Below are 6,591 nucleotides of genomic sequence, written 5' to 3' on the forward strand. Positions count from 1 at the left end.
AAGTTTATAATGATGCTAAAAAAAAAAAAAAAAAAACAGCTCACTGGCCACCTTTGGAGAGTGCTAAAGAACTGAACCATTATTCCGATAATGGCTTTTTTAAAAAATGCCTTGTGTGCTCTGTACCTTGGGGTATAATTGATGAAGGAAAGTTCTTTAGAGAAGACTTGCATCTAAAAAATGTAGAAATAATGACAGAATCTAAATGAAATCATCGATGTGCCTAATGATCATTAGCAGGTGCTAAAACCATTAGCTGATGGGGCACTTTATGAGAGAAGTCAGACCTTCATCACCCAAACTCACAGATGGATCTTTACATCAGGAGAAGGGGAAAATCTGACGCTGGGTACCTCCCGATGTGACGAGGTAGGAACCGGGAAATATTCCTGCAAAAGACAACCTGCGTGTGATCAAGCACTGCTGGCTATTAGTTTACAGCAGTGAGGGGGATCAATAGTTCATTAAACGACACTGACATTTAACAGCAAAGAGCAGCATCACTATTGACACTTTCAGGTGGATAATTCATTTAGACTTGAAAAACTGATATCAACAAATACAAGATGTGGACCTTGTTTGGATCCTGATTCAGACAACGCCCAAATTTTTTAAATTATGAGACTATCAGGGAACTTTGAACAGTGGGTATTTGATTGTATTAAGGAATCGTTTTAGGTATGGTTACAGAATGATGGTTATGTTTATAAATATAAGCATCAGCCCTTGTCTCTGGGTTGGCCAAAAAGTTCATTTGAGTTTTTCCACACTACGTTCTGAAGGATTTATGAAGAAGTTGTGCAATATCTGAGATTCCACGGGATAGCAGAGCAGAGTGCACGCCTATGAAAGACACAAGACTGACCAGAAGCAGATTATTATTGAAACTGAGTACACGGGGTTCATCATACTATTCTCTCTACTTCTATACAGGTTTAAACTTTTCCACTGTAAAAAAATTATTTAAAAAAAGAAACAAAAAGTAGGGCACAGCTGCCTGACACAAACTCTCTAACAGGCCTCCCCACTCTGCCAGGAACAGGGAGCGGAGGGAGAGAGGGCTGAAGCCAGTGCCGTAGGACGGAGAGGCTTCGCAAGAACACAGAAACCAAGGCGGGGCCGGAATCAGAGGCTGTAAGGTCAAGCCTGGTCATTTTTCTTAGCGCTGTTACACAAGGCAAGATCAACTGCTTCGTGGTTTGATCTATCCCCACCCAGGACAAGGAGGATGTGCCTAGTGGGTCCCGGGGGATAACAGAGACTTGCCACCCTAAAGGCAAAATGAGGAGAAAGCTTTGTCTGTCAAACCCTCTTTGGGTCCAAAATGAGTTAACAATACCTAGACCAAGAATCAAAAACGGGGTTCTTCTCCTAGAGAAAAACTAACTTAACAATTTAAAAGTGATTGTGAACCAGAAAGTACACACTCCCATAGACCCACACATGCCATGCACAGGTGCACATTAAAACCCCCATCATAAAGGGAAAGACAAATATCCTATGATATCGCTTCTTTGTGGGATCTAACAACAACAACAACAAAATTGTTCAAATGAACTTATTTACAAAACAGAAATAGGCATAGATGTAGAAAACAAACTTACGGTTACCAAGGGGGAAGGCAGGGGATAAATTGGGACATGGGGATTGACATATACACACGACTACATACAAGATAGGTAACTAACAAGGGCCTACTTCTTAGCACGAGGAATTCTACTCAATCATCTGTAATGACCTATATGGGGAAAGAACCTAAAAAAGAGTGGATACATGTGTCGACTGAATCACTTTGCCGTACCCCTGAAACCAACATAACATTGCAAATCAGCTATACTCCAAATAAATACACACACCCTGGAGAATTCCTTAATGCTCCAGCAGTTAAACCTCTGTGTTGCCATCGCAGAGGGCACGGGTTCGATCCCTGGTCAGGGAAGTGAGATCCCACACGCCTTGAGGCACAACAAAAAATAATAAATAAAACCAGAATTCCTTAAAAAAAAAAAACACACATACACACTCTGTCACACACACAGCATTAAGAGAATCCTGGGACAGGCCAACTCTTTTTGGTGTCCGTATCAGAGTGTCTCAGGGTGACATCGTCTGAAACCCCTCCTCCTTCTTCCCCACCCACACTCCTGAGTTCAGCACCACTCAGGAAAGAAGAACCTGGAACAGGGTGATCAGAGGAGGAAAAAGAATGAGCCAGCAGGTGTAAGAAGCAAAAGTGGACCCTGCAAAGAAGACAGGGGAAAGAAGTGGCCGTAAGCCCTGCCCAGGTCAGGGCGGTGAGAGGAGGGAAGGACACTTCCCTACCCACAACTTCCCGGCAGCTCTTCCATAATAGCCTTCAGATGGGGACAGTTGCTGTATAAGTCAGTTAATGGGGAGTAGACAAGCTCACGGAGAAGGTAATGGCACCCCACTCCAGTACTCTCGCCTGGAAAATCCCATGGACGGGAGCCTGGTGGGCTGCAGTCCATGGGGTCGCTAAGAGTTGGACACGACTGAGTGACTTCACTTTCACTTTTCACTTTCATGCATTGGAGAAGGAAATGGCAACCCACTCCAGTGTTCCTGCCTGGAGAATCCCAGGGACGGGGGAGCCTGGTGGGCTGCCGTCTCTGGGGTCGCACAGAGTCGGGCACGACTGAACTCTCTCCCTGGAGTTGAACAAGCCTCCTCAAACAACAACCTTCCAGAATCCTGTTGGTTTCCTCACTTCCCCTGAGATAGAATGCATGAGCCATTCACTTGTTTTCCACTTATAACAATCCAGTCATTCACAGGTCAGCTCACACATTCTGAGTCTGTTGATAATAAAACACTGAAAAAAAAAACTTGCTAAATAGCACGGCACCCTGTGATACACCATCACAGGGATAAGCCCATTACTGTAACTTAGCATTCATGAGCCAAGGATGACGAAAGCACCCCAACTGCCTTCCTCTATTTCATAATTCAGTGTTTCCCAACCTTCATCATGCAGTTTGGGAAAGAGTTGCCGAATACCCAGTTACTCCTTCCAGCAAACTAGGCAGGGAGGCAGGGGCTCAGTCCCCCTGGTTTGTCCCGTGCAGCTTTAGCATCCCAGGGAGGCTCTGCCTGGCGATGCAGCCGTCCCCTCTCCCAGCTGAAGGCTGGAATTATTTAAATGAAAATTTGATAGTAACCTAGAGCCATCAGATTGAAGACAAGAGGAATCCTGCCATCTCAGTTCCCTGCATCAAACACAGACAAGTCAGTGCACCAGCACTCACGTGCAGACAGCTGAGCTTTGGCTGTGTGCAGGCCCCACACTCAGAGAGCACTCGAGAGGGGTGGCCAACTGGCAGCAGCAAAAAGGCTTCCTCATCGATGGGGTCTCAGTGGAGAACTGGGGAGTGATTGCCAAACACGCTCCAGAGATCCTCTCCATTTCCCACTTGAGCCCTGAGCACAGAGGCACCTTGACATTTTTGAGCCTGTGACAGGCTGACCACGTTGGTACCTTTGCCCCTGTTGTTTAAAACCGGAGTTCACAAGTGCCTCCTTCCTGCCGCCTCTTATGGGAGACCAGCTGCCCCTGGTCTCTTACGGGAGACCTACTGTGTGGGGCGCCTTGCTTTTAGAAGCACGCTTACTAGAGCCGCGGTTTTCCGTCTTTGTGTGGTTATTTGATTGAGGCCCGAACTGAGCTGTAAAGCTCCTTCAGGGTCAGGACAAGATTTCCTTTGACTCAGCACTGTACTGAGTATTTGCCAGTGCTAGAACACAGGAGGGCAGTTGGTAAATGCTGAATAAATCTTTGATGAAATTGGTATTTATTCACAAAATGAATAAAATGTGGTACTTACAGTAATCTCAATGAATCTCAAGGAAAACAAGGTTTTCCTTGTTTAACCATTCATTCGACAAGAAGTGTTGGCTCTGACCAAGTGTCTGCACTTGTAGACTCGTATGTACTAAGAACAATGAACAGCCTACCATTTCAAAACCAGACTCTCACCTTACTTCCCAATTCTCCTCAACAAAAATTTTGAAGTAGTCATTAGTTTCAAATTCCTATGTATATATTTGTATGATCGTTCTACGTGTTCTAATATAATGCTACCATCAGAGGTCTAATAGAAATTTTTTTTTTAGTCTCGATTTACAAATAAGGACACTGAGAAATGTCAGGACCATACTATTAAGGGACAGCAACAGTGTCACTGCCACTGCTCCCATCCAGGGTTTCCCATTCACAGAGCCAGTTCACAGACGGAAACAATGCTGTTTTTCCTTCTATATATAGCCTGTCCTGTGGAGAAGGACTATCCATGTGGGAAAGTACAAATTTGGGACATAACCTATGACTACACTTGGAATGTTTAAAGAATAGTTAGTTCTCTATGATAAAAAAAACAAACAAAAAAAACACCTCCTTTGTAATCAGAGCTGAATCATAGTTCCAGTAATTCCTGTCATTCACAGTCCCTTACTGCCCGCTAAGATGTGGGAAATATGTGACCACTCTCCAGGCCACTTTGAACCACTCCCAGATTGGACACTAACATTTTGCTTCACTGAGGCCCAACCTGCTCTTTTAAGCCCTCCATCAACTCTGCATAGCTTACCTGATGCTGACCCCCCACAGGAGACTTTAAACCAGAGCAATTAATCAGCTTCCTGATATCAGGGAAGATGCATCCTAAAACATGGCCAACTCAGGAAAGGGCAGTCCATCCAGGCTGTGGCTTGTCATCTCATCTGACAGGGTAGAATGCAGTGCAGAGTGAGGCAGACGGAATGAGTACAAGCTCGAGCTCTGGAAAGAAAGCAGAATCCCTCGCTGGCTCCTGACAAAGACACATCAGCTACCCTACATGAAAGCATTCCCTAACCTGCAGCATGCAAATAATACTCATTACATTTGCCATAATGTAAAGAACATCAGAAACACCAGAGACTTAAAATAGGGCTTGGGGGTGGGTCACCTGACAGTTGGGATTGTCCCCATTCATTGTGGCCAGTGAGCAGTACCGTTGGCACTGGTATACTAGCTATGTACATTATTTTCTGACAGCTGCCTGGGACAACAGAAAAGGCAGAGCTATCAAAGATGGTGGCCTGGGGATTGCTCTGGCGGTCCAGTGGTTAGGCCTCCACGCTTCCACTGCAGGAGTCCAGGTTCAATCCCTGGTCAGGGAACTAGGATCCCACAAACCGCTGGGTCAAAAGGAACAAAAAAAAAATGTGGCTTGGGCAATCAGACTGAGTTCCCAAGAAAACCGCTGAATCTCTCATCTTGGTATTCCAGGTGCTTGCTTGGCAATGCCTAGCAAAACTAAATCTCCAGTGAACGGTAGTTGAAGGAATGAATGAATAAATGACTTAACCTCTGGGCAAGTTGGGGTGGCACCAGTGGTCAAGAACCCGCCTGTCAGTGCAGGGTTCCATTTGTGGGTCAAGAAGATCCCCTGGAGGAAGGCATGGCAACCCACTCCAGTATTCTTGCCTGAGAAATCCCATGAACAGAGGCGCCTGGAGGGTTATAGCCCATGGGATCACAAAGAGCTGGACCAACTGAGCATGCACACATGCTGGGCAAGTTGCCCCATCTGCAAACAAGAGCAACACCACTTGCCCAGAGTGCCACTGTGAGCCTTAAGTGAGTTCACATTTGCTGTGACGCCCCTGAGCAGACTGCCTGGCCGTGTGAACATTCAACAAACATCTGATCCTTTCGCTTTCTCCCTTCTTCCTCCTCGTGGCTCCTTCATTCTCCTTTATGAGACTGAAACTATTCCATGAGTGAGCGCGAGACCAGCGTGGTATTCTGCGCTCCCCACAGCGTCAGAGCAGCACTGCATGCCCGGGATACTGCCCTTGCCCGTTCTTGGTTGGGTTCCCAACGTTCCCCAGGTACCGACACAACTAAGGCCCCGCTTGAGGTTCCTGTAGGAATTTCTAAGAGGCACCCTGAGTCACCCAGTCATCCCCGCTCTGAGGCCCAAACCCTTCATTCTCCACAAAAGTTCCTCTCCCACACGGAAGAACATAAGCACCAGTCCTAGTGACCCCACGGCTGCACCTCCCAGAGTTCAGCCCAGGCCCACTATTTCTTTCACAACACAGAATAAGAAGTAGGCAAAAGGCACTCAGGGAACGTTTCAGCTCATTTTTCCAATGTTCAAACTTCCTAATATTGTTTTGTTAGCAAGACAAATACTGAAGAGTAATGGGCACCTGAGGAAATGATTCAGAGGAAAATTCTGGCCCTTGAAAGAGCTTGGGTTTAGTCCTCTTAACACTGGAAGGCAGCATACCAAGGGAGTGGGGAGCTGGCCGTGGAGAGGAAGGCTGGGTCACCACCCCAGTTTCGGAAGAGAATAGACCAGCTGCCAGGGCCTAGGTCAAAAAGCAGCGCTTGCTAAAGCAGGGGGTGAGCTGGGAGACTGCCTGGCTCACATAGAGAGAAAGGGGGGGAAAAGAGAAGGATGAAGGGAATGAGTACCTGGGTCTCGGGATTTGGAAAACAAGACAATGATCTTAAGACTGCCACTAAGATCACTCTCAGCCACTAAGCTAGCAAGCCCATTTCTGCCACCGTGAGACCTGCTA

The sequence above is a fragment of the Bos taurus genome, chromosome 7 (genome assembly GCF_002263795.3).
Source record: "Bos taurus isolate L1 Dominette 01449 registration number 42190680 breed Hereford chromosome 7, ARS-UCD2.0, whole genome shotgun sequence".
NCBI classification, from domain to species: Eukaryota; Metazoa; Chordata; class Mammalia; order Artiodactyla; family Bovidae; genus Bos; species Bos taurus.